The sequence below is a fragment of the Capsicum annuum genome, chromosome 10, assembly GCF_002878395.1.
Source record: "Capsicum annuum cultivar UCD-10X-F1 chromosome 10, UCD10Xv1.1, whole genome shotgun sequence".
In the NCBI taxonomy this organism is placed as follows: domain Eukaryota; kingdom Viridiplantae; phylum Streptophyta; class Magnoliopsida; order Solanales; family Solanaceae; genus Capsicum; species Capsicum annuum.
The window spans coordinates 83,388,353-83,416,066 of NC_061120.1; the positions used below are offsets into that span (position 1 = coordinate 83,388,353).

A 27,714-nucleotide genomic window follows, 5' to 3' on the forward strand; every position below is an offset into this window, starting at 1 on the left:
TTTTCTTTATCTATATTTTTTTCCTTTTAATTTTTCTACCACAACCAACCCTACCTTCTTTTTTTTTCTTAACTATTTCTTCATACCCGTCTTCAACTACGCACTCCTATGATAGCCATCCTCAATTAAGCGATTTTCCTGAGTTGAGGTACAAAATATCCAAAAGGGGACCAGGGCCAAACCAAGTTCAATTTAATTAAAATGGGAAGGTGAATGGGTTAATCAAGAAAATAGGTCACTTTTCGGGATCAAAGGATACTTATTTTCATTTGGTTGGTCTTTAAGGCTAAAAGTGGACTTATTCAAACATGACCTATGATCCTGTACTAACCAACTATCCTACAATCTAGGAAAAACTAACTAGGTAAGTTCTGGATTAAACACACAAACCAAACTTAGTAAACACCTCTCATACACATAGCATGGGGGTACATTATCAACTACCACCAATACGGTTCATGCAATGATAAACTAGGGTTATTCTATCCCTAATACTAATTCCATAAAAAGATCTAACAATGGTCACAATCTCATATCTTCACAACACATAGTTCATATAAAATATGAGGGGTATCATTTTATTCATCATAAAAACATAGAGAAAATTTAACTATACCAAGGTTCCTTATTTTTCTCCTGACTAAACATAACAACTATAACACATATAATGAACAACATAATATCCTAAACATGAATCCTCTACTATAATAGTAAACTCTAGGGAAAAGAGACACGACAACAAAAACCTTGAATGGTTGGTATACCTCTATCCCAACTAAAAGATGATGCACTGTCCCTAGTACATACTAAGAAAAAAAGCAATAACATAGGAGTGGAGACATATATGATATGATCTAGGCACCGGATCTATCCTTTCCTCTATTTGGGGCATCAAGAGGTATATCAGGATCAGTGCCAGTAGGTTGTGATGGTCGACTAGAGGAGGCTCCCAATGTGCATTGTTCACGCTCACTCTTGTCAACATAAAATTTGACAATGGAATTCATGGCTTCCCTTTAATGTATCGCTCAAACTCATCCAAACTATCACTATGCTTGATGGGATCTCATTTTCTCTTAGCCTCAGTTGTGAGGGGCTCATCTTTATCAACAAATAAGTAAAAAATTAGAGATGGTGGTATATACAGTGGCTGCGGAATACGAGGTATGATTAGAGGAATAATAGGAGTAAGGATCTTTGATAATAAATGGACCTCAGACCTTAGTGTGTCTATCTCCTCTCATAGACCCAATAAATTAGGAATCCAAGCCTCTTGGAGTCTCTCCCTCATATGAATCTAAAAAATATCAACCCTCCCATGCATCTCTTTATTAAACTACTTCATAGATGCCATCATTTGGGACTTAACTCACACATCTGATGTCTTTAAAATAGTCTACACCCATGGATTAATCTGACCCAACAACTTATCCAATTGGGTATTGGTGTGCTTCTGCCACTCAGCTAGCTCTGTTTTCCTATCGACCAACTACTGTAAAAAATCGTAAGATACTATCACCATACTTGAAGTAGGTGGGCAAAGGGGCATTGTAGATATAGATATTAGAGTTGAAGTTCCTATGGCCCCCTCACTGCATATAGCAGCTGAAACCTCTATTAGTTGGGTATCCATCTCAAGATCACCACCCAATGCTGGACTATCTACATTTTTTACTGACTCTAAAACCCTTTACAAATGGTCGCTCCAGAAAAGGTAAAAGGCCGTGCCTTTTCTATGATACTGGGTTGTTTTCATCTTAGATTTACCCAACATTAGTCAATCGGGTTACCTTAATTAGATAATCAATACCTGGTGACACTAGTACTCCTACTGAATTCATAGCCTTTGAATCAATTAGTGGAATAATATACCGATTATATATTTGAAAACTCTCTCATAGATCTAATCTCGAATATACCAAAAAAATCTATATCATACCCAGTTATGATGCTAGAAACAAGTACAACCCGACCCAAAGTGGGTACATTATTAGCACTTGTGGGGTACAACCTGTGCCGAACTATGGTCCATCAAAACATCCCTACAAATTTTAGTGTAGTTTTCTTGATATCTCTATCCTCCTCTACCTAAGGGGAATCAACACCGTGTTCAATAATTTACTGAGCCACAAAACTCACCAACTCTCTCCACTGCTCGAGAACCCTTATCTCCTTATGGCTCCTCATTATTGTCATCCTATACTCAAACTCAGCAGTAGTTACCAACATTTTATAACTCAACCCAAATATAAATCTATGGATCGTCTCCTCGGGTAAGTCAACTCGAGTCCCTCTCACTATTGTATGAGCCAGGGGAGGCTTGTCTCGAGCTCTCTAACCTGTTAGTCTGATCAAATCTATGGAGGCAACATAAAAATAATTAAACTCGTGTACAACCTCCAGGATATAGGATTCGACAGGCTCACCTATCTATCCAAGTCTATATCTATAAAAGATGGACTTAATGTCCAAGATTGCTGCCAAGTTTGCAATCCCGATGCCGGGCTCCTCAGCTATGCTCCATCTAGGTCTGCCTTGATATGTTATCTCAATGTCTTGATCATAAATATCCTATTTTTCCTCCATAAACCACCTCTAAATCACTAGATTTGTTGGCATAACAGAGGTGTATATGGACTTCTGTACTAATACGACTAGGGCTGATTTAGTGGCATTCTCATCACTCTCTAAAGATTTTGTTCCCTCATCAGATTAAGGGACATCTATTGCTCAATCATCACTACCTAAATCAGACTCTGCCCCCTTTTTAGACTTAGGAGTGGTTGTGTCCTTTTGATTGTCACCTAAACTAGATACCTCCTCTATCTTATAAGACTGGGAGGGGAATGCGGTGGAGATATCAATGCATTTTTTATTTAGGGATTAACCTATGCAATAGGAACTAGTATGGCTTGGGGCTTAGGTTGAGATACTGACTAAGATGTCAACTATATAGAAGCCTTAGCTATGATATCCTACTGAGTTTGATGTCGGTGTACTATCAACTGAGTACTCCTCTATGGACTCAACTACTTGGAAGACTTATTTTATAGTCTAGAGTATGTGCCCTCCTTCTATGCTCCCTTTGGCGCCATGGTACCTATATTAAGAAGTGTTAGTACTCAAATCACATCAGTCAACAAAGATAAAAAAATAAGTGAACTTGCAGGTCCCATCCATGACTGATGGACTGAGTTTATGATTTATGCACTGTGCTCGTAAATTGAGAATTTAATCCACAAGTTTAATCCATGGCTCATGGACTCAAGTCACGAGTCATGACTTGACTCATGGAAATCTGACCATAATTTTAAGTTTCTTTTTACTCACGCCTCATAGGTTGGGTCGTGAGTCATGAAATGCTTCTTATTTTTTCTTTTGATTTCCATAACTCGACCTACGAGTCATTGGCTTAACTTACGATTATGGGTTGGGCTCGTGAGTCTAGTTTAGAGAGCAAGAAATATCCTCTGATTCTCACAAGTCTAGTCCATGACTTATAGACCTGAGTCACGTCTATATACTACACTTGCAAATGAACTTACCTGGACTTGTCTGTATTTTCCAACTTTCTTAAGACAGTGATTTCCACATGCTTGCTTTCCTACAAAACAAAACTATCTTAGCACTGCAACCTTTGGGTTGCATCCTAAGCAACGCTTGATTTAATATTATGGCACAATGTGGCTATGTTGGGTACTCAGACTTTACCAACAAGTCCATGGGCTGCCTCCTATAAAGTATTTGATGTAATATTGTAGCACGACTCTCCATGGACTAATCATATTGCGTCAAGGCCCTAATTCTCATACACTTTGATCTCCTTCCCATTTCTCATATTATGTTTAACATGTTTTCCGTTCACTATGAATGGTACCTCACCATCTCTTTGAATCTCAATTGCACCATGTGGAAATTCTCACTACGGTGAATGGTCTAGACCAACTAGACTTCAACTTGCCAGAAAACTAGCGAAGTCTTAAATTATACAACAAAACCAAGAGACTAGGTTAGAATTCCCTCCACTCAATAATTTTATCTTTTCCTATACAAGGCTGAATTCTCATAGACATAGAGGCAGAAATCATCTATCTCATTCATCTTCTCTAATTTCAAGTATGCAGCATCACTCCACTTAAAGTTCAACTTTTTCAATGCCCATAGTGCCTTATGCTCAATTTTAATCAGCAAGTGTCATGCCTTTCCATACATAAGCTAATAAAGAGATGCACTAATGGGTATCTTGTATGCTATCCCGTAATCCCATAATTTATCGTCTAACTTTCTCGACCAATCTGTCCTATTGGCACTCATAATCTTTGCCAAAATAAACTTTAGATCCTAGTTGGAGACCTTAACTTGCCAATTTATTTAACGATGGTAAGGTGTTGCCACCTTATGATTCACATCATATTTCTTAAGTAGGGAGTTGAAAAATTATTGCAAAGTAAGGCCCACCATTACTAATGATTGCTTGTGTGTTACCAAATCTGGAGATAATATTCTTCTTCAAGAATATTGTAACATTCTTACCTGTAATTTTGGAAGAGCAATTGACTCTACCCACTTATAAACATAGTCAACAACCACTAAGATATACTTTATCCCATGCAAACTCACAAAAGAGTTCATAAAATTGATTCCCCACACATCAAACAAATTGAGCACAAGGATTGGCATTATGGAAACTTATGCTGTTGCAAAATAATGCCCTGCCTTTGGCATTGGTCACAAGCCCAAGCATAGTACTGAGCTCCTTATAGATAGTAATCTAATAGTAACCACAGTTTAAGATTTTATGGGTAGTGTGAGTACCTCTACGATGACCCTCAACTGGAGATGAATGACAGTCCTCCAAAATACTCATCATCTCAACCTCAGGAATACACCTGCAAATTACACTATTAGCACACACCCAAAAAAAGTAAGACTTATCCTAAAATAAATTCCTTACCTCATGCATAATTGCTTGCATTGCTGAAACTTCATATCCTCTAGGATAAGAAAAATTACAAAATAATTGGCAATGTTAGCAAACCAAGGGATTAGTCTTGAGATGCTGCCAAGACATGCTCATCCCCTAATATTAGCATAACTTCCTCCTCTAGGTGTGACAAATGGTCTATAATTTAGTTTTCAGCGCCCTTCCAATTCTTAAACTCAAAATCACATTCCTAAAGCAAAACTACCCATTGAATCAACCTAGGTTTAGCATATTTCTTTGCCTTAAGGTGCCTAAGAGAAACATGATTAGTGTGCACAATAACTTTGGTATCAATCAAGTAGTGCCAGAATTTTTCAATAGAAAATACTACTTTGAGGAATTCTTGTTCAGTTGTTGTGTAATTTTCAGTGCGAGATTTAGTGCTTAGCTGGCATCGTAGATGGGATGAAGTATCTTCTCATACCTTGGCCTAAGACTGCTTCTAGGGCCACTCTACTAGCATCACGCATCACTTTGAATAGTAAGGTCCAATCAAGGGAATAATAGAAGATGAAGTCAACCTCCATGTCAAGCACTCAAAACTTTAAGAAAAGCATCATCAAACACAATCTTCATCTCTTTCTCTAACAATTTGCACAATAGATTTGCTATTTTAGAGAAGTTCTTGATAAATTGCCTATAGAAACCTGCATGAACTAAACTCCAAATACTTTTTAAAGAAATTGATGGAGGTAATTTTTCAATCACCTAAATCTTAGCCTTGTCAATCTTTATACCCTTCTTCGAAATCTTTTGTCCAAGCATTATCCCTTCTTTAAACATGAAGTGACACTCCTCCTAATTTAAGACCATATTGCACTCTTCACATTTTTGCAAGGTATTGGAAAAATAAGCCAAACAATCATCAAGAGAATGACCCATAATTGAGAAATCATCCATGAAAACCTCGATATTATCCTCCGCCATGTCAGAAAAGATAGATATCATGTAATGCTGAAAATTTGTGAGAGCATTACAAAGACCAAAGGGCATCCTCTTAAATGTAAATGCCCATATGGATAAGTGAAAGTGGTTTTATATTGTTCTTTGAGGTAAAAGAAATATTATTATACCCCAAATAACCATCAAGAAAATAATACCATCCTCTAATCACAAGGCGATCTAACATATAATCCATGAACAACATGGGAAAGTGGTCCTTTTGGGTCTATATGTTTAGCCTCCTGTATTTGTTACAAACTCACCATCCAGTGACTAATCTCATAGAAGCTAACTCATTCTACTAGTCTCATAGGAACTAACTCATTCTTTTCATTAGGAACCACAATGATCCCACTCTTCTTTGGAACACACTGAACTGGGCTTACCCATTTGCTATAAGCAATCGGGAAGCGGCATCTATATGTAACCACGAAAAGATTTCTTTCTTCATAATTCTTACATGGTGGATTTAATCTGTTATGGTGCTCAATGCTAGGTACATATTTAGGCTCAAGCCAAATTGTGAGTCCAAATTTTGGGTAAAGTTTCGACTATGTCAGCAATAGTCCAACCAATATCCCTTTTAAACCTCTGCAAAACTCATATAAAAGCCTCAACTTACCACTCTAATAAATCTACTACAATAATAACCAACAATGTACTATTGGACCCCAAGTATGCATAATGCAAATGAGAGGGAAGGGCTTTCAATTTTAAAATTGGTGACTCCTTCATATATGGTTTGGTAGGAGGGTTTGCTCGTTTTTTCAAATCAAGGTTTAATTTCTTTGGAGCATAAGAATATAAACCTCTGCCCATAAGTGCACTCATCATCTTGTCATACACATCAATATCATCACAATAAAAACTCATTATCACAGGTGCAAGTGATTGAGAACCAAGCCTCTCCTTAATGGCTTCAACCAGTGCCTTTTCATCTATAATACCTATTACAAAAAATCATCCATATACCCTTTAGATGCTTCATCGATTGATATACATTGAATGTGACATACTCATAATTACGTCAATGCTTTATCTATCCCATCTCTATGTCAACCAATGCCCTACCCATGGATAGGAAAGGACTTCCCAATATAATAGGGACATTAAAGTCAACTTCATAATCAAGGATCACAAAATCATCTAGAATGAAATAATCCATCTTTACCAATGCATATCATAAGATACCAAATGGCTTCTTCACAGTGCGATCCACCATTAAAAGTCTCATAGAGTTTGATTTAGGTAACCCAACCCCAATCACTTATAGATGACTAGTGGAATCAATTTAATTGTAGCTCCCAGATCGCATAAAACTTGTGAAGATTAAAAGACCTAATAGTAGAAGGAATAGTGAATGCTCTGAGATACTCCTTCTTTTCAACTAAATATCTAGAGACAATGGCACTGAATGGTGCAAATTATCTATATTATCTTCTTGGTCAACAAGTTTTTCATAGATTTTACATAACCAGGCATCAGCTCTAGAGCTTACAAAAGAGGGATGTTCAAAGACAACTCTTTAAGCATAAAAATAAACTTATGATACTTACCTTCTTTAGCTTTATTCTTTGACCTTTAGGGAAAAAGTGGAGAAGGTTGTGTAATGGGCTTCAATTCTGTGGTGACATCCTTACCCTTTCCTTTATCATTGTTAGCTTTTTTTCTCTACAACTGTAGGTTTTTGAGATTCTTCTTCATTCATCAATAAATTCTTAGTTTCATTCTCATCTCTGTCATCATTATCCATAGGGATTATTTCTCATATTATCAACTACAAACATAGATGATCAATGATGGACTTATTGCTTTGAGTAGTAATAGCTAAATAATGATTACCGTTTATTAGATTTTGAATAGTGCTTCTAAGAAGAGTACTTGGTTGATGCTGGTTCATTATGGTAGACATCTGCCCAAATTATTGCTCAAGTTGCTTAATAGTAGTTGCACGAGACTCTACCTTCTGGCTCAATCCTAAAATATCTTCCTTAATATCCCTAAGAAAACTCTCTTTGCTCTATGAATCCTTCACAAGCTTTACAAGCAACACTTTTATTCTCAAACTCCCAGACTCAACATCTCGATTCCTAAAAGGGACATAATGACTGATCTTATCTTTGTAGTCACCGTTCCTTCTCTAGTCACAATCACGCTGTCTACTCTTATCCCTATACATGTCTCTATAGTAGTTCCGGCCCTGAATCCCTTTCCTTGAGTTCTAATTTTCTTTATTAGGCCCCTGGACCTTGGATTAGAAACCCACCATCTCTTTATAAAAATACTTAGCTTCTTCCTTACAATCCGACTCTTCATGTCTAGAAGCCTTGCCTCATGAACCCACTGCATTTACCTTTTCTGCTTTAATTGCTACAAATTGCTTTGTAAGTACGCCAATCTTAGTTCTCAGCTATGCTGCCTCTTAAACTACCATCTCATCTAATGCTCTCTGCCCACTAGAAGCAAAAATTAAATAAGTACCAGCTGATCTATCTGCCTCCTGAGTATGCCATCCATTGTTGATTTTAGTGATTCGATCTAATATTTACGAAGCATGCTCCCAAAAAAGACTCATGAATGCTCCAACTATAATAGTATTTGCTAAATCCTTGGTATTAGCATTCAAGGCCCTTTATAATATGTCAAGCAAGTTTATCCCCATGATTCTGTGATTTGGAATATTTTGTAGTTTTTTGTTGAACCTCAACCATGTCTCATATAGTGCCTCTGAATGTAACTATCTAAAATTATAGATCTCATCCTTCAATTGCAATATTCCAGAAGGTGGAAAGAATCAGTCCAACAACTGTGTCCTCAACTCGTTTTGAGTTATGATAGATCCACGAGGTAACTCACCTAACTATAAAGTCGCATCTTCTAACAGAGAAAATGCGAGTAACCTTACTCTTTTAACTTTTTAACTCACCCCAGGAAAATTATATCAAGTGCAGATCACCATAAAATTCATGATATATATGTTTGCATCATTATGAAGTAGGCCAATAAACACCCTCTTAGAATTTAACAACTAGATCATAACACTCGTAATATCAAACTTGGTAACTTGGGGAAATTTTAGAGGAATGATTTCATCTATTTCAATTGGCTCAACGTACCCTAAATCCTCATCTGGATCATTATACAATGGTAAGTATTACAAAATAGGCTTTTTACCTCTTTTTTTCTCATTCTATCCTTGTCAAGTATGTCTTAAAGCTCTTTCTTCTCTTGTTGAGACCTTTCTTTCCTAGTTGCTCAATGGGCAGCTGCTTGCCTAGTATTTTTTTCATGCATCAAGCGAGCAGTAACCTGCTCTACCATTTTCTGAACATGATATTGAGGTGGCCAATTCAATATTGATGGTTCATTATGAACCCCTTTGAGTAGGGCTCCTTTATCATAAACTCTTTCTATCTCTATCATTCAATTTTCTCTGAAAGTTCTCTCAAGTTTTGAATAATGGAATCAGGGGATTGCCCCGACTCCAAGTACAGGGCATATAAATAATAGAAAACAAGAAATCAACAAAGAAACCCAATAGCTTCAACAAACTCAATCAATTGATTCATAATTATATTCCCCAAAAACGATGCCAAAATTTGATGTTGACTAAATTACAAATTTCAATGAAGTATAAAGTAGTCATCGAACAAATATAGAATCCAACTAGATTGGGGTCGATCCTATTTAAAATAGGCCAAAAGTATGTCAAGAGTTTTGTAATATAATTAGGAATTACATAAATAAAAATAGGGGTTTTATAAGAGTAAGAGTAATAGTAATGATTTCTGGTTAATTCGATTATGATCAATATGAGACGTGCACAAATATTATGTTCCCCATGACTTTATACCTCAACATACTGTTCATGCTTATCATACTACATCGATGCCTTGAATCCAAAATATAATAAGTTATGTATCACTTAACCATCTCTCGACCTTGGTCTGGGTGAATATCACTCATCTCCCCTCGGACATAGAGCATTGCATCTATAACCCTTGTTATTTAATTTCATATTAACTATACCAGTTACAGCTCAAGTAAATGATCTGAAGACTGGTAGCTTCAAATTACTGTTGTTATTTCTTTTTACCAATCTCTACATCTCTCTCGAGCCAATCTAAAATGCAAGCAAGTTCCTAACGTTGGCCACCATTAAATATCTTAGTTTTGATCCTTTGAAAATTTCTTTATTTTGAGCTCTTTGGACATCATACTACTTGTTCTTACTTGTTGAAACACCCTGGGTTTTGACTCTTTGAAAATTTCCCTGTTTTTGGCTTCTGGACATCAGATTACTTGGGGTACTTTTCGTATAATAGGGTATGATTTTGATTGGTCTTGGTCATATAGTGACCAATATGGGTTGGATGATTTCTGTTCAAGGTACGATTGGAACATACAAGTCGTACGTTAGGGTACGAATAGCAAGGTGTCAATCGCATGTTTCCTTAAAGTTTAGTCTAGGTGATTTTATTTTGTCTATGGTATGATTTCATGGTACTAATTATATGGTTCAGTATTGTTTGGCTTGGGTTGTCATATGTTGGATAGCTTTGGGGTCTAAAGTGAGGCCTAGGGTATGGGATAAGGGTACCACTCGTACCCTAAGGTACTATTGAGGGTAAGGATACATGTATCGGGGCCCATGTAGGGGGTTACACTGGACCTATATAACCCGTGGGTAGTCTTAGGACAGTTAAGCTACACATACCCAGGTTAATGGTCTTAAAGGCATGCTAAACCCGATTCTCTTTCACAGCAAGGTTATATATATATATATATATGGTTGTGAATGTATATGGTTGGTTTACTTATTTTTAAAGGTTGATATTATTTTATCCTTATCCTGAGTGCATGCTAGCGTTCACCCTCCAACCTATCTTCGTACATTATATCCCCACGCGATATAGAAACTAACCATTCTACTCCTCTTAATTAGTGATCGAATTCAAAATCAGCTTGATTGGATTGAAGTGGTGAGATACCATATTTTAGAAGTCTTTATTTTATGTCATTGATATTTTTATATACATTGGTTATTTCATAGACATTGGTTTTGGCTATGGTTGGGGGCATGTCCCAATCAGATATTATTTTACGTTTAATTAGAGGCTTTGTGGGACTACAATGGGTTGGTATGGGCGGTGTCGGTATTAGTGTCAGCCTTAGTATTAGCACTAGTATTGGGGCTGACATCGATTGACTTATTTGATTTATGATTGTTCCATTTTGTTTTGGATAATATATATATATATATATGTATATTATATTCGAAACTCATTTTGTATGAGATGTGTGGATCTATTTAAGGTATAGTTATTGGTTGGATATTGGATGGTTGGACTTGCTTGGGTTGGTCACGGTTATGGACCTATCTTAGAGTCTAGAATTGTACAAAATGCTATCTTTTTATATGTTTGGAATTCATCCGACTCAAGGTACGTGTTTGGAAGTTGGGTTGGGTAATGGGGGTGGTCCCAGGTCCTGGTTTGACTTGGGAAGCTCATTACAACAAGGCCCCTGTTCGGGTTGTGTTAAGTTAGTATCAGAGCTTTAGGTTCATAGTCAATTAGGAGTCTACAAAGTCGTATCGAGTAGAGTCTCTTTTAAGGGTGTGTAGTGCACCACACACATAAGAGAGAGACTACAAAGCATTTAGGAATATTTCTCTTCGTTGTGTTCTATTTTCAAGCTGGAGTCTAAGTCTTGGAATCTTCACTATCATACCTCGATGATCTGAAGTTAACGAAAACTACTTTGTCCCAACTAGGGACGATGTTGATGGACACGCTCTTCTCAAGGGATTCATACTAGGTCTTGGGGTCTAGTCCCTGATTTTTTTAAAATTCCACTAGTTTCTTCTACTGCTCCTTAGGTTCCTCAGGCAAACGTGATGAATGAGGAATTTCGTCAGTTGATCCATGTGATTGTTCAGTTGGTAGCTTAGCAGGCTAAGCGTGGTGAATTTAGTATTGCATCTTCTGAGGCCACAAGGTTTGGCCAGTTCATGAGGTTGAATCCTCCAACTTTTACTGGTGTTAAGGTGGATAAAAATCCTTATGGTTTTCTAGATGAGATGTAAAAGATCTTCAGGATCATGTAGGCCACAAAAATAGAAGGGGTGAATTTCGCTGCCTATCAGCTAAAAAATGTAGCGTACTAATGGTACGAGGAATGAGATCAGGCAACGGGTGATATTAAGGAGTCATCTCTGTGGGATACTTTCTGTAATAAATTGCTAGACCACTTCTTTCCTCAGAAATTAAGGAAAGCAAAGGCGAAGGAATTTATTAATCTAAAATAAGGAAAGATGTTGGTCAATGAGTACGCCTTGAAATTTCATCAGTTGTCTAGGTATGCTCTATAAATATTTTTTGATATGAGGGTCGAGATAAGAAAGTTTACTTCAAGACTATCTCGTAAGTTGATTCTTGAAAGTAAGACTATATTGTTGATCAAGGACACGGATATCTCTAGGTCGATTGTTCATATACAAAAGGTGGAGGAGAAAAGGAGAAAACAGGCTGAGGTAGGGGAAAGACAGGGTAAGAAATTTAGGTTCTTTGAGTAGGGTGGATAACAACAAAGTGGTAGGGATAGTGGTAAGTGTCTAAAGAAGAAGTGGAGGATTTCTACTTTTTTTCCACAACTAGTGTTCCTTACCCGAAGCAATCGGATAACAGGCGTCAATAGGGTAGCGATAACTTCAGGACATAGGGTGCCCAATCTCAGGCTAGTGGGTCCTAGCCGACCTTATTATTTCTATCTTATAGGTTTTGTGGTTGGTTATATCGGGACTTCTATAATAAGGAGAGGGACAAGTGCTTTAAATATGGTCAGCTAATCCATATGCTTAGAAATTGTCCAGTTGGTAAGGTTGCTTTAGGAGTGAACAAGGTTCTAGTTGCCTCTTTATCTAATCTTGTACCTAGGGGTAATGCTTCTACATCTATTTCTGTCTCTAGTACCGGCACAAGCCGGAATAGGTTATATTCTCTTATGTCCTGATAGAAGTCTGAGACATCGCTTGATATCGTAACTGGTACTTTACAACTCTTTTTAGGTGATATGTATTGTTTACTTAATCTGAGGTCCACACTCTCTTATATGACCTCATTTGTGGTTGTCTATTTTGGTTTTGATTCTGAGGTTATTTTAGATTTTTTTTTTGTTTCTACCTCGATAGGTGATATTGTGGTTGCTAAAAAAGTCTATAGGGGTGATAGGTGCTTCAAATATGGTCAGCCAGGCCATATTCTTAGAAATTGTCCAGTTGGTAAGGTTTCTTTGGGAGTGAACAAGGTTCTGGTTGCCTCTTCATCTGATCCTGCACCCCAGGGTGCGTCTTTTATATCTATTTCTTCTTCTAGTGATGGCACAAGCCGGAATAGGTTATATTCTCTTGTGTCCTGAAAGGAGTTTGAGACATCGCTTGATATCGTGACTGGTACATTACAACTCTTTTCACGTGATATGTATTATTTACTTAATTCGAGGTTCACACTCTCTTATATGACCCTATTTGTGGTTGTGTATTTTGATTTTGATCCTGAGGTTATTTCGGATTCTTTTTTTGTTTCTACCTCGATAGGTGATACTGTGGTTGATAAAAGAGTCTATAGGGGGTGTTTGATATCTATTTGTCGTAAGGAGACTTTGGTGGATTTGTTCAAATTAGATATGGTAGATTTTGATGTCATTCTAGGATGGATTGGTTACACTTGTGCTATGCGTCCTTAGATTATCGGACCCATAAGGTTGTCTTTAGGTTCCCTAGTGAGCCATTTGTTGCGTGAGAGGGTAGTTCCTTAGCTCTTGAGGGGAGGTTTATATTATATCTTAGAGCTTGGATGTTAATTTCTAAAGGGTGTCTTTATCATTTGGTTCAGGTTAAAGACTCTAACTCAAAGGTCCTTCTTTGTATTTGGTTCCAGTGGTGAATGAGTTTCCTGAGGTCTTTATAGACGATCTTCCTAGTGTTTCTCTATATAGGGAGATTGAGTTTGGGATTAATTTAGTTCCGGACACTTGTCCAATATCTATTCCGCCTTATAGAATGGGTTTGACTGAGTTGAAAGAACTCAAGAAGCAACTTAAGGATGTTTTAGATAAGGGTTTTATCCATCTTAGTATGTCTTCATGGGTTGCACCGGTATTATTCGTGCGTAAGAAGGATGGTTCCCTTCGAATGTATATTGACTATCAATAGTTTAATAAGGTGACAGTTAAGAATAAGTATCCTCTTCCAAAGATAGATAAATTGTGTAATCAGTTGCAAGGTGCCAAATTCTTTTCAAAGATAGATCTTCAGTCTGGTGTCATCATTTTAAGATTAGGGAGGTGGATATCCCTAAGACAACTTTCTGCACCAGATATGGGCACTTTGAGTTCTTGGTTATGTCATTTGGTTTGTCAAATGCCTCGACGACATTCATGAATTTAATGAATAGGGTATTCCGTCAGTTTCTAGATTTGTTTGTCATTGATGACATTTTGGTCTACTCTAAGAGTAAGGTGGATCATGCCAATCACCTTCTTATGGTGTTGTAGACCTTGAAAGTGAATTCTGATTGAATGTTGTCACTTTTTTGGGTCATATTATTTCTAGTGAGGGGATCATGGTGGAACCACAAAAGATGGTGGTGGTTAAGAAGTGGCCTATACCCATGACTCCAACTGACGTTTAGAGCTTTTTAGGTTTGGCTGGGTAGGATATTTGTGGAGAGTTTTTTTAGGATAGCTGCCCCATTGACTAAGTTGACTCAGACGAAGGTAAAGTTCTCTAGGTCGAATGCTTGTGATGGTAGTTTCGAGAAGCTGAAGGATAATCTAACTTTAGCTTTGGTTTTGACTTGCTTGAAGGCAATGAGGAGTTTCTGCTTGACTAGGATATGTACCTAGTGGGACTTGGTTGTATTTTGATGCAGCACGGTAAGGTAATTGTCTATGCTTCTAGGCAGTTAAAGGTGCATAAGAGAAATTATCCTACTCATGATCTGGATTGTTGTTTGTGGTATTTGCATTAAAAATTTGGCGTCACCATTTGTATGGAGTGCATGTGGATATCTTTTCTAATCATAAGAGTCTATAGTATGCGCTCACTTATAAAGTGCTTAATCTCAAATAGAGGACATGGCTTGAGTTTTTTAAGGATTATGACATAAGTCTTAACTACCATCCAGGTAAGGCTAATGTTATTGTTGATGCTCTTAGTAGGTTGTCCATGGAAAGTTTAGCTCATGTGGTTAAGAAGAGGCGGGAGTTGGTGAAGGATATTCATAGCTTGGCAAATCATGGAGTTCGCTTTTTGGACTCTGAGAATGGTGGTGTATTGGTACAAGAGGTGGTTCGATCGTCTTTTAGTGCAGAGATCAAGGAAAAGCAAATGCTAGATCTTGTCTTGATGAAAATCAAAAGTTATGTAGGTGGGAAAAAGGTAATGGTATTTGATATCAGTGGTGATGGTACATTACCGTACCAAGAGAGGATGTGTGTTCCTGACGTCAATGGTTTGCGAGAATGGATATTGGCTGAGGCATATGAATCGCACTACGTTGTTCATCGCAGTTCGATGAAAATATATCATGATCTCAAGAAAATGTATTAATGGAATGGTATGAAGAAGGATGTTGCTGATTTTGTGGCCAAATGTTTCGTGTGTCAACAAGTGAAAGTTGAGCACATGAGGACTGGAGGTTTGTCTCAGGAAATTGATTTGCCTGAATGGAAATAGGAAACATGAATTTCATTACCGGTCTTCCTCGGTCTCAAAACTATTTTGATTCGATCTAAGTCATCAAGGATATAATGACAAAGTCAGCTCACTTCTTGCCTGTGAGGACTAAATTTTTGGCTGAGGATTATATGAGGCTGTATCTTCATGAGATTAGGAAGATGCATGGGGTACCTATTTCGATCAACCCTGATTGTGGTACGCAATTTTTATCTCACTTTTGGCAGTCATTTCAGAAAGAATTGGGGATTAAGGTTAATGTAAGTACAACTTTTCACCCACAAACGGATGAGCAAGGAATAAGGACTATTCAGACATTGGAAAGATATACTTTGTGCAAGTGTGATTGATAATGAGGGTAATTGGGTTGAGCATCTACCTCTAATAAAGTTTGCTTACAACAATAGCTATCATTCTAGCATTGGGATGACCCCTTTTGAGGCATTGTATGGTAGAAGGTGTAGATCTCCTATTGGGTGGTTCGAGCATGGTGAGGTGAATATGTTTGGCCCGAATTTGGTTTATCAGGCTATGAAAAAGGTAAAGGTAATTCGGGATAGGCTTAAGGTTGCCCAAAGTTGCCAAAAGTCCTATACGGATGTAACGTAGGGACTTGCAGTTTGAGGTTGGGGTTAGGGTATTCCTAAAGATGTCTCCTATTAAGGGAGTAATGCGGTTTGGGAAAAAAAGGAAACTCAATCCCCGATATGTTGGTCCTTATGTGGTTTGAGGAGGGTTGGTAATGTGGTGTATAAATTAGAGTTGCCGTTTAGTTTGAGCTTTATTCATACGGTATTCCATGTATCTATGTTGAAAAAGCATATAAGTGATCTTTCATCGGTTGTTCCTTTGGAAAGATTGGGTATCTGGGATTCTTTGTCTTATGAAGAGATCCCGATTGAGATCTTGGATCGGCAGGTCGTCGGTTGTGGACCAAGAATGTAGCTTCGGTTAAGGTTCTATGGCAAAACCACAAGGTGGAAGAAGCTACTTGGGAAGCGAAAGAGGACATCAAGTCCAAGTATCCGCATTTGTTTTCCGCTCCAAATTTTCATGCGGAAGGTATGAGTTCTTAATCATATCTTTGTTTTCTAACTTAGTTAAAAAAAATGTTGATTTCCTTGCATCTTTGTTTTCTAACTTCATTAAAGGTTGGAATGGTAATGTTGGGGTGTAATTTCATGCTTGTACTACCTTGTTCGTCATTTGGTGACGAATGATCCTAATGGGGGAGACTAAAACACCTTAGGTTTTAACCTTTAGAATTTTTTTTAGTTTTTGGCTTTTGGACATCATACGACTTGGGGTACGATTTAGTTGGTATTAGTCGTATGGTGACCAGTATGGGTTGGATGGTTTCTATCTAAGGTACGGTTGGATATACAAGTCATATATTAGGGTACGAATGGTAAGGTGTCAATCGTATGTTGCCTTAAAATTTAGTGTAGGTGATTCTTATCTGTCTAGGGTATGATTTCATCGTACTAACCGTATGGTTCGATACTATTTGGCTTGTGTGGTCGTATGTTGGACAGTTTTGGGCTCCAAGAACTACCAGAAATTAGGTCTATGGCAATAGACTTTTTGGCGCTGGTTGCAAATTCATCGCTATAGATATTCTATTGCAACGCTTTTAACCGTTGCCAAAAACAATAGTTCTATTAGCACTATAACCGTTGCTATTAAAAATAAACTATTGCAATAAGTGTATATATAGCAACACTTTTTAAAACGGTCGCCATAAAAGCATCTATAGCAATACTTAATGAAAAAAATATCCTCTATTGCATCCCTTATTTTTAATTCTTCCTCTATTGCATCACTTATTTTTAATTCCCTCCATAATATTTCACATAATACCGCCAAAAACAAAACATTTTTCTTCGTTCTCTTTCTTTTCTCACAGAAGTATCAAAACGCTATTTCTTTCTCTCTCTTTCTCGTAAAAATGCCTTTTTAATAACCCATTTCTCAGATATTGCGTCTTTCTCAGATAACCCATAACCCATTTCTCAGATAACACAGATGCATCGATCTATTGTATCTGTGTAGAAAATGTTCTTAAATTTGGGGGTGAAATTTTCCTAAAAGTGTCTCAGATAACCCATTTCTCAGACAATCGACAATCGTTTCAAGGGCAAATTGAAATTTGGAGGTGAAATTGGAAATTAGGGATTGAAGAAATCGAAGCTTGTTGGTTCTCATATTCTGTTCATTCCTTTCTCCTTTAATTTTCTTTGTTGTCGTGGCCTTTACACCTCTACTTCACTTGGTTGGTTTATACGCCTCTCTCATTAACCTACTCAATTGTGTTTATGGGGTTTCATTGTTTTCCATTTTCGTGTTTATTTCACTATTGAAAATTATTGGGGTTTCGTTGTTTTCCATTTTTGTGTTTATTTCACTACTGAACATTATATCTGTTATGTACATACTTGGTTAAATTGGTCAATCAGATTGTGTTTTAGTGAAAATTTAGCTGGGGTTGATAATTTTCTTTTGTTAACTGCATACTTTGGTTATAATATGTATTCAGTTACATGTCAGTCTTGGGACTGCTTTGGACTATCTTCTTGAGCCGAGGATCTATCGGAAGCAACCTCTATACCTCTGAGGTAGAGGTAAGGTCTGTGTATACTTTACCTTCCCCAAACTCCACTTTGCGGGACTACATTTGGAGGTTGTTGTAATCATGTCTCCGTTCCAAGTCTAATTGCATACTTTTGGAAACTGTCATATCTTATCGGGTGTTATATTTGACCTGGAAATGTAGTTTTTAAATTTTCCATATTTGCTGCATTTCTTTTGCTTTGGTAATAGTTGCCGCCTTTAGATTTTGTCTATTGAGCATGTGTCATTCTCACAGCCTAGCGAGCATACGTATTGTTCATGCTTTGTGTTTCTTCACCCAGTTTTTCTTTAAGGTTCAAAAGGTAGTGCAATAGAACCATGTCTTGTATCTCCCTACCTTGAATTGAGATGAGAGCTTTCATCTTGAAGTGAAAGTTTCAGAGGATATCAGTGTTCCGATAAAATTGGGATGTTAAATTTACCTTAGGAGTTGGCTGTAAGTTTAGTCATGTTAGCTTTTGTGGAGTCTTTAAAAACTGTTAAGAGATTTATTTACCTCTAAATACATTTTCTCCATTTTAATTGGTAGATATCGTGTGCACTGTTGATTATTGAGAGACTGTGCAAGCAGTTCAAAATATTCAAGAAATTCATTTTTACGAGAGTTCAAAGGATGCTTATCTGAGAGTGCAACAAACAAGACAGATGCATTAGACGCTATATCATTGTTTTGATTCATCGAGTCCGGTACTAGTTCATTTGCCATAGGCTTTCAAGTTGTAACCATTTGCTTATTCATAAGTATCTGAAGGTTGTTTTTGTTGATTAAACAATTTGTTTTTCAAGTGGGTGGTGACTTTAAGGGAGTATTACAGTCGGGTGACTGTTGGAGTTAACGCTTAGAATTTAGTCTTAGATTGTAGGAGTTGTAATATGAGTTTTGGCTAATCCATTTAGTGCGGATTTAGAGTTAAATCCTATGGTAGTTGGTTATGATTTTTACACTTTTTTAGCCGAGTGGTTTTCCACATTAAATTTTGTGTTCATTACTACACTGCACTTAACAGTTTTTAGTTGTTTAAACTAAATATTCATAAGGATCAGGTTCTGAGGCAAATTTAGGAGTGAAGAAAATTTGGTATGACCCAATTCACACACACAACCCTCTCGAGTTGTGAAGGTGCACTAAACTAACAAAGTCAAAAGCTAAGTTCCTGTAAGGTAAAAGGATGAGGATCCTATTCCCCTTCAAAAAATTCATGAAGCAATCACATATTAACAATCTCAAGCTTTCAGGTATAAGACTTCTGTTGCATGTAATCCGAAAATAGATAACTAAAAGTAAGATTTTGCATATGCTGCTTTTTAATGGATGCTTTTTGCTCGTCTGTTTGTGGTTTTGCATGTTTAGTTTCATTATTGATAATTGCTGTTGCACGCATAAGCATTAGATGTTTTATAGTTAATAGATATAGATTACCACTTTATCCACTATCCGAACTTAATAGTACTAATTAAAGAGAAATTTTAAAAATTTTAGACTACACGCGTACATTTTCAACTTCGCGTTTACATGTTCAACTACACATGTACTTTCTCAACTATACGTGTACACTTCATGAGATGAAGGTACCTGTTCTTCCACACCATCACACTGTCTTGTCACCATATAACCGTCTAGCCAAATGGACACCTTTCTATTCATAATTGTATTCACTGATTTTTTGCAAAGCATCATCGAGATCAATATACTTGGAGAGGTACTTCAAAGATGAGTCCGGGTTGATTTTGGTCGCACCCTTTTCTGCAAAAAACTACTTAATCTTAGTGTTCAACAGCTATTGTCCATGGATTGTTATACTATAGTAGAATAAGGTGTTACCTCGGTGAGTCTTTTGTTTTTTTCAAATGAACATGCATGTAGTAAGGATTCAAGTCTATTTTTCGCCTGTTAGCATGAAATGTTATTGATTTTCTTATTTTTTCTCGTGATTTTGTATAAGAAGTCATATATGTCATTTTGACACATAGCTAACTTGATTTTCCAGGTAGGAAGTCACGTTAGACTCAATTAAATTGTGAGCGAAAATGTTCTGTTTCGTAGTGTAAATGCAGTGTGGTTCAGGAGATGAGGTACTGTTCAGTGAATTTCTGTCAGTCTAATATCACACAACTAATTTCAGAATCACATCGCCCAACATTTCCGACTTCTCCAGATTGCAGGAAGCCCGTACTTAATGGAATCCACTCCCAGCAGCAGTGATAAGAAAACTTTGAAGAGGTGGGTTTTCATTGACAAAAGGGTTGGTTAAAACATTCGCTACTCCTAAACATCAACTACTTTAAAGTGTCTTGTGCATAGCTGTCAATCATATAGTCAAAATCTGCCAAATCCATATTTGTTGCAATGGACTTGAATTTGACAAACGCATCTCCATTTTCTTATTGATCCTTCATCACTGAACAAGTCCAGATTGGGAATCCACTCTAGTTTATTTCCTTATTCACATTGTGGACCTTCATTCTCCACTAGTGTGCTATCAATTCCTAGAAAAAAGCCACCAAAGCTTGATGATGGTCGATCCAATAATTGTCTTGAGGCAATGCGGTCTTCTTCACCTCCTAGGAAGAAGATCCTGAAGGAAGTAAACATTGATGTTTCTTCAGATGATGCTAATGTGGCTTACCTTTCTTGGATGGTATGTTAAGACTCTTACCAAATGCGCACTAGTCTATCTATTTCCGTTTTCACCAAGCTTCTTACTTTCTTTTTCCAAATCAAGTATCCATCAGCGCTCAACTACTTTCAGCAAATTATGAGGCAAGCAAGGAATTAACAGATAGAGATTTTCTTAGATTATGATGGGACTCTTTCTCCTATTGTTGATGACCCTGACCGTGCTTTTATGTCCAACGAGGTAAATCAAACTTTCATATGCAAGTAAGATGCTTATCTAGAGATGTTCACATAAAAATAATATATTCTGCAGATGCGTTCTGCTGTAAGTAATGTTGCAAAGTATTTCCCAACAGCAATCATCAGGGGAAGAAGCCGTGATAAGGCTTTAGCTTAATTAGTAATTTCGCTCGTTATCAATGTCTATATATGTACATTTCAAATCTCTCTTCATTTGCAGAAGTGATTTGTGATTTTTATTGTTTCAGGTATATGAGCTGGTAGGTCTGCCCGAACTCTATTATGCCGGTAGCCACGGTATGGACATCATGCTGCCAGTCGAAAATACGTTGGCTACTAATGATGCAAATTGTATCAAAGCTACTGACCAACAGGTGTTACTTCAGTTGCTTTAACAGATTCTTTTCTTTCATTCATTCTGTTGTTACATTGTTATCTTGATCAATTTCTTATAACTATTTCTGTCGACCTTTCTTTTGAGCAGGGCAAGGAAGTCAATCTGTTCCAACTTGCTCGTAAATTTTTATCAATGATTGATGAGGTGATTTAAAAGTTACCTCTAAAAGCATTTCAAACCAGCAGATGACTATTTGTCTTGGCTAGAAAAAAAAGTTATTTACAGACGTTTGCTTAACTTGCTTGACTACTTTGCAGGTTTTTAGAACCCTTGTCAAGAAAACTAAAGACATTAAGGTGCAAAAGTTGAGAACCATAAGTTTTGTACCTCTGTGCATTACCGTAATGTAGATCCGAAGGCGAGTGCCAGCTTTATTTGTTGTTGACTGAGGTTTCCTTTATTAAAAAACAGAACAATATTCAATGATCTTCGTTTTGACTACAGAATTGGTCTGCCTTTGGAGAATATGTCGTTGATGTCTTGAAAGGCTACCCTCGGCTACGTCTAACTCATGGACGGAAGGTAAACTTAGTGTCTTCTATGCAGTCGCTAGTTTGGTATTAGTATAAGTTGGTTAGGATTTTCGGTTCTTGAGGACCTTAGGTGTGGTAAAACAGGAATACATCAGTACGGGAAAATATTGAGGCACCATGTTCTTTTCTTAAATGAACTCAGGGAAAAGTAGAGGAGGAAAGGGCGATTGAATGCTTCGTTGGAAGCACTTGCCTGCAAAGAAACAATAAGAATGACATTGTCCCACCTTATGGGCAAACGTGGAAAATTCATTCATTATCTTACTATGGATGATAGGATATTCGCAGACCTTACCCCCACATCGTAAGATAGAGATGTTTTTGGTAGACCTTTGGTGTACAATAATGCATTATCAAAACATCACTAAACATAAATAGACTAAAAATTGTGTGAATACAAACTTTTTGATGAGCATGGACCACTGAGTTCATGAAAATCTCCATATACTGCAACAAATCTATGCACACAATGACACATACAGATATCAAAATATATGTGAAGCAACTGCTCTTCCACTTCAGCACTCTCCATTTCTTTAAGTTCTGCTTCCAATTCATCCTCATCAAAGTACGTTGCTGCACCAATAGGAGTAGCCAAAGCATCTCAATGCTGAATTGGAATATCAGGATACCATAGGATGTATTTGTATTATCCTTAAGTATGATGATAATGCGAAGGAATTAACATAATTTTAGATTTCTTTCTATGATATAACAGGGAGCCACATCTTGTTTCGTTTGAAAGTGGTGGTTTCATCAGAGTTGCAAGGTAAAAGAGCTATTCTCGCACTCATGAGTTCTTGATAACAGATTTGTACTTTGTGTTTTAGGAGTGTTTCATGCCTGTTTTCTTTTGAAGTATTGTAGCATGTACTGATATCATCTTTTCTACCATTTGTAAGTGCTATATTTTTGTTATCCCCTCTATGTATGACCCTTTCTTGAATCTAATCAAATTATTCTCTAGCTATGATTTACTGCAATTTTCTTTTGTCGAATTCTTATAGAATATTCTTATATGTGTGGATCAGTTTTTCCTATTTTTTTAGAAACTTTAGCTTGCCTTTTTCCATCCAAACTATTTTGGGGTTGCTTATTTTCTTTAAAGTCTGCATATCCGGTCTGACCAAATAATAGTCAATAAATGTTTTGTTAGTATAGCAAGTAACCACAAAGTTTTGAATAATTCTGTGAACCAGGATGTCTTTTGATTTAGTTTTTAGTTATTTTGGTAAAAAGCCTGGGAGTTCAGGAAATACCAGTACATCTTACTCATGGGTAATTGAGTGCATGATCAACTAGTGTTTCAATAATCATTGATAATTTATCCTATTTCTTTTTCTGATTGGGTAATTTTGTCCAATCTTTATATTACAAGATCCTGGAATATGCTTATAATTTATTCTGATTTTTGGGTAAATTTGTCTACTTAGTTGTTGACTTGAATGAGGAATGTCAGTTTTGGTTGTTTTCTTTGTTCGTATGCCCCTTAATTATGTGCTAGTTATTTTTAGGATGACTCCTATTCAATTTAGGCATGCTTTTTGTTCTTTTTAGCTCTCAAGAGTCTTCTAAGACACTATCATTTCAGAAGTAACTAATTCATTATGTATAAAAATTAGTGGACACATCAATCAACTCAATGCATCATAATTATATACATAAAAAGATCATTTGGTATTGCTTAAATCGACTTATTACTGGAACTTGCAAGATGTTATTTCGATGCAATTTAAGAACAAGGAGAAGCATTGGAAGTTCAAATCTCCCCTCACCTTGTCGCCAAAACTTACTTTAGACCCTAAACTAATCGGGCAATTATATAACCCCTTTAACATCTTTCAATTGAATTAAATTCAACCCTTGACGTGACCAAAAAAAAGCGTGATTTTTTGTTTTCTTCATCTTCTTCGTTTAGGTCAAATTCATCTTTTTCTCAAGAACGTCATTACTAAACTCCATTAACTCCTACCTTCATTAATTTTTTTCACTTTTATTTAATTTTTTCAAATGGCTACATCCAATTAATCATTGTCAATTTATCAATGGAGCCATTTAAAAATTGTCATCACAATGGGAAGTTAATGGTAATTTTTTTGATGTTTAGTGTCACTTTGGCAGCATAACATGATTTACTTGATAAATCCGTGCAACTTTGCTAGATGACACCTGAAATTGCATAATATCAACCGTGCTATCGGAATCTGAACTTGGTAAGACCAACAGTCCAGATCTATCCGCGGGGGTATTGTGTCTAGCAGGTGATGGAATCTTGAATGGAGTGTGACATCTTGAAGTAGTAGAGCTGCCAATTGGGGTCATTTCTGTCCCAATATCTCTGTGTTTAACCCCATGAATTGCCTCCATTGTTGCTTCTTTCATCGATTTTCCTGCTTCATTTCCAAACAAAAATCCTTCCTTTGTAGGTTCTAAGCACCTAAATTTGGTATAAATAGACTCCACTTCGTCTGTGAACTTATCTGCAGTTACATTCATAAAGTTGTTCTACGATATCAGTTGAATAGTTGGGGGAGGGGGGCTGTTGAAGGAGGAGGAATGGGAGGTGGGGGTGGTGGGTGGGCTGTTGAAGGAGGAGGAGGAGGAACCGGGGGGGTGCGGTGCGTTGAAGAAGAAAGAGGAGGAACGGGGGTGGGAGGCGGGCTGTTGAAGAATGAGGAGGAACGGGGAGTGGGGGTTGGGGGAGGGCTGTTGAAGGAGGAGGAATAGGGGGTGGGGTGGGGGTGTATTTTATATATATATATATATATATATATATATTAAAAATAATGTGTGTGAGATTACTTTTTTTTTTTTTTTTAAATTATAATTTCTTACGTGGCAATGACATGACACTGATTTGGCAATGACATGGCGCGTGTGTAGTGCACTCTCCATTATGAGAGTAGGATTTTGATTTTGAGGTTGAAATTAATTCACTTGAAAGTTGTTAAGGGGGTAAATAATTGTCTGATTAGTTTAGGTTCTAAAGCAAGTTTTGGCGACAAGTTGAGGGGGGATTTGATGTCTTTTCTCTCATATATGTTATCCATCATTTTTTTCATGACTGAAGCGGAAAATGGGAAGAAATCACATTATGTTTTTGTCTCCGTTGAGATTTGGATCCGAGACCTCAAGATTCTTAACAACTTCATTAACTATTAGGCATGCTCATAATTGTCACATATTGAATTTTACTTGTGCAAATTTTTTTGAAATGTTGTTATTTGATGTGTTGTAAATAGAAATATGTTGTCATTTAAGTGTTAATTTATATTATTTGTTCTCTTTTTATAGATCTTCAAAATAAAGAAAGAGATGAAGATAGTGCACCACTTATCCAGATAGACTATGCAAGGAAGTGGCACAACACATACACATCAAGGGTAGAAAGGTCAACACATGGCAAGGAGTAATACAAAAGTTGCAGCACTACCCTTAGGCTTTAGTTCTTCTCTAGTTGATGTGTATAGTAGTATGGAAGTTAGATTATTAGTGAAGTGAGTGGTCAGCATTCACGAGATCTGTAATGACAATTTTTTTGGTGAAATGGAAAACCTGTTGCCCCAAAAAAAAAAAGAAAAAAGAAAGTGATGACTGACTTTACGTGAGAAGATTTTTGGATTGTTGATAAATGCTCTAATATAAATAGTTGTGTTTAATTTCTTGAAACTTACTGTGACTTGAACTTGCTACTATATAAAAATTCGACTTATCATTTGGACTTAATTTACATTTTGTTTCTGGGTTTAAATTACTAGCTTTGTTGAATATTTTGGATTATGAGATTATTAATGAATGATTTTATTTTGTGATGTGTATATATTATTGTGTTATAATTTATTATGTATGTAAATAAAAATTTACATTAATACGAGTGACTATTTATATAAATCGTTTTAGTTTAATAACATGTGGCAACAATCGTTGCAATAGATCAGTAGACTGTTGCAATAGGTGGTAAAAAATCGTCACAAAAGACCAATAAAACCGTTGCAATAGTTTAATGAAATAGTTGTAATAGGTACTAAAAACATTGTAACAGAGTAACAAAACCGTCGTAATAGATGTTATTGCAACGGTTTAATGTCATTGCAATTGAATCTACTGCAACGGTTAGTAACCGTTGTAATAGATGAAAAGAGGCGTCCCAATAAGTCAAAAAATAGCCGTTTCTATAGCTTCACCTATGGCGACGGTTTCAGCCAACAGTCGCATAAACCATTGCCATAGACCTATTGCAACGCCCATATATAGAACGCTTACTAAACCATTGTGGTGGAGCTATGAAAATGATTTTATTGTGTATTACAATGATTTTGCAACTGTCATCATAGGGGTAATTTCTAGTAGTGAAGGTGAGGCCTAGGGTACGAGATAAGGGTACGACTCGTACCCTAAGGTACGGTTGGGGTGGGGTGGTCGTACCATCCTGCGGAGATTTTAAGCAGTTTAAGTTGTGGGTAATCTGGCTATTTCTTCTCTTAAACTCTTAAGGCCCCACGACTTATAACACCCTTGGGACATCATTTAATCTATTTGCAATCACTCAAACTTAAAGCGCTCTCAAATTCTCTCAAGGCTCTTGGGTCAAGGAAGACTAGGGTTTCATCAATAGGATCAATTTAGGGCTTACAAGGGTGATTTTCCTCCATCATCTTCGTAATCTAAGACATGTTACTCCTCCCTCAATATTAGTTCCAAATAAAGGCATGTTTTATGAATTGTTTTCATGGCATAAATATTGTATGATTTTGGGTTTTCAAATATATGTTGGGGGGTTTTGGTTACAATGGTTGGTTATGGTTTTCCCATGTCTTTTACTTATGGTTTTCATATTATTATGGTGGTTTGGACATTTGGTTGCATGAGAATGGTTAATTGGTACTTGGTTTTGGCTTTGAAAATTCTATGCCCCTAATATGTTTGATAAAATGCCTATGAGAATATTTTCGATTAAATTGTTGGACTTTCATTGAACTATGTAAGGTATAAATTGGTAATGGAACCCTAAATAGTATAAATAGTTTGGAACAACTAAATGGTAAGGTCTTGGTGGTTATGGTTGGTCTAATTGAAAGTCTTGTGGAGTACAAGGGAATCCACTAAGCAAACATAATAATGATGACTTGTGGGGTACATGGGATTCCCCCAAGGCAACTTAATAATGTAATCTATGGGTACATGAGAATCCCTTCTTCTTAAAAAAGATGGTTAAAGACATTGCTTGCAAGCTATAGTCCCTATGAAAATACCACTACATATAGCCTTGGTTAATAATAAATGGAATGGTGGTTTGGTTGTGTGGTAATGGTTTTAATTGGTCAACAATGGCGGGGTTTGATAGCTAATCGTGAAGGTGTGAGTCTAATAGACGGACACTGAAAACTCATGTTTGCCGATATGAGGATTGTTCATGGAAACCATAAATGATACTTACGAGGTATACAGGAATCCCCTAAGTACACTTGTACATAAGTATCATAGAGAGAAGGGTACTCGGGAATTCCCTACTCCTATGGTATCTCTGGTTCATGTGGCTACACGTATTGGGGCCCATTCAGGGGGTTACACTGGGCTCATTTAGCCTATGAGTGGTTCTAGGATCGTTAAGCTACACATACCCAGGTTAAT

At 36.8% G+C, this 27,714-nt stretch overlaps 1 pseudogene; it reads left to right on the forward strand.

Moving 5' to 3' along the window:
* Positions 1-17,509: 17,509 nt before the first annotated feature.
* LOC107845507 lies at positions 17,510-25,809 on the forward strand (annotated as a pseudogene).
* Positions 25,810-27,714: the final 1,905 nt, after the last annotated feature.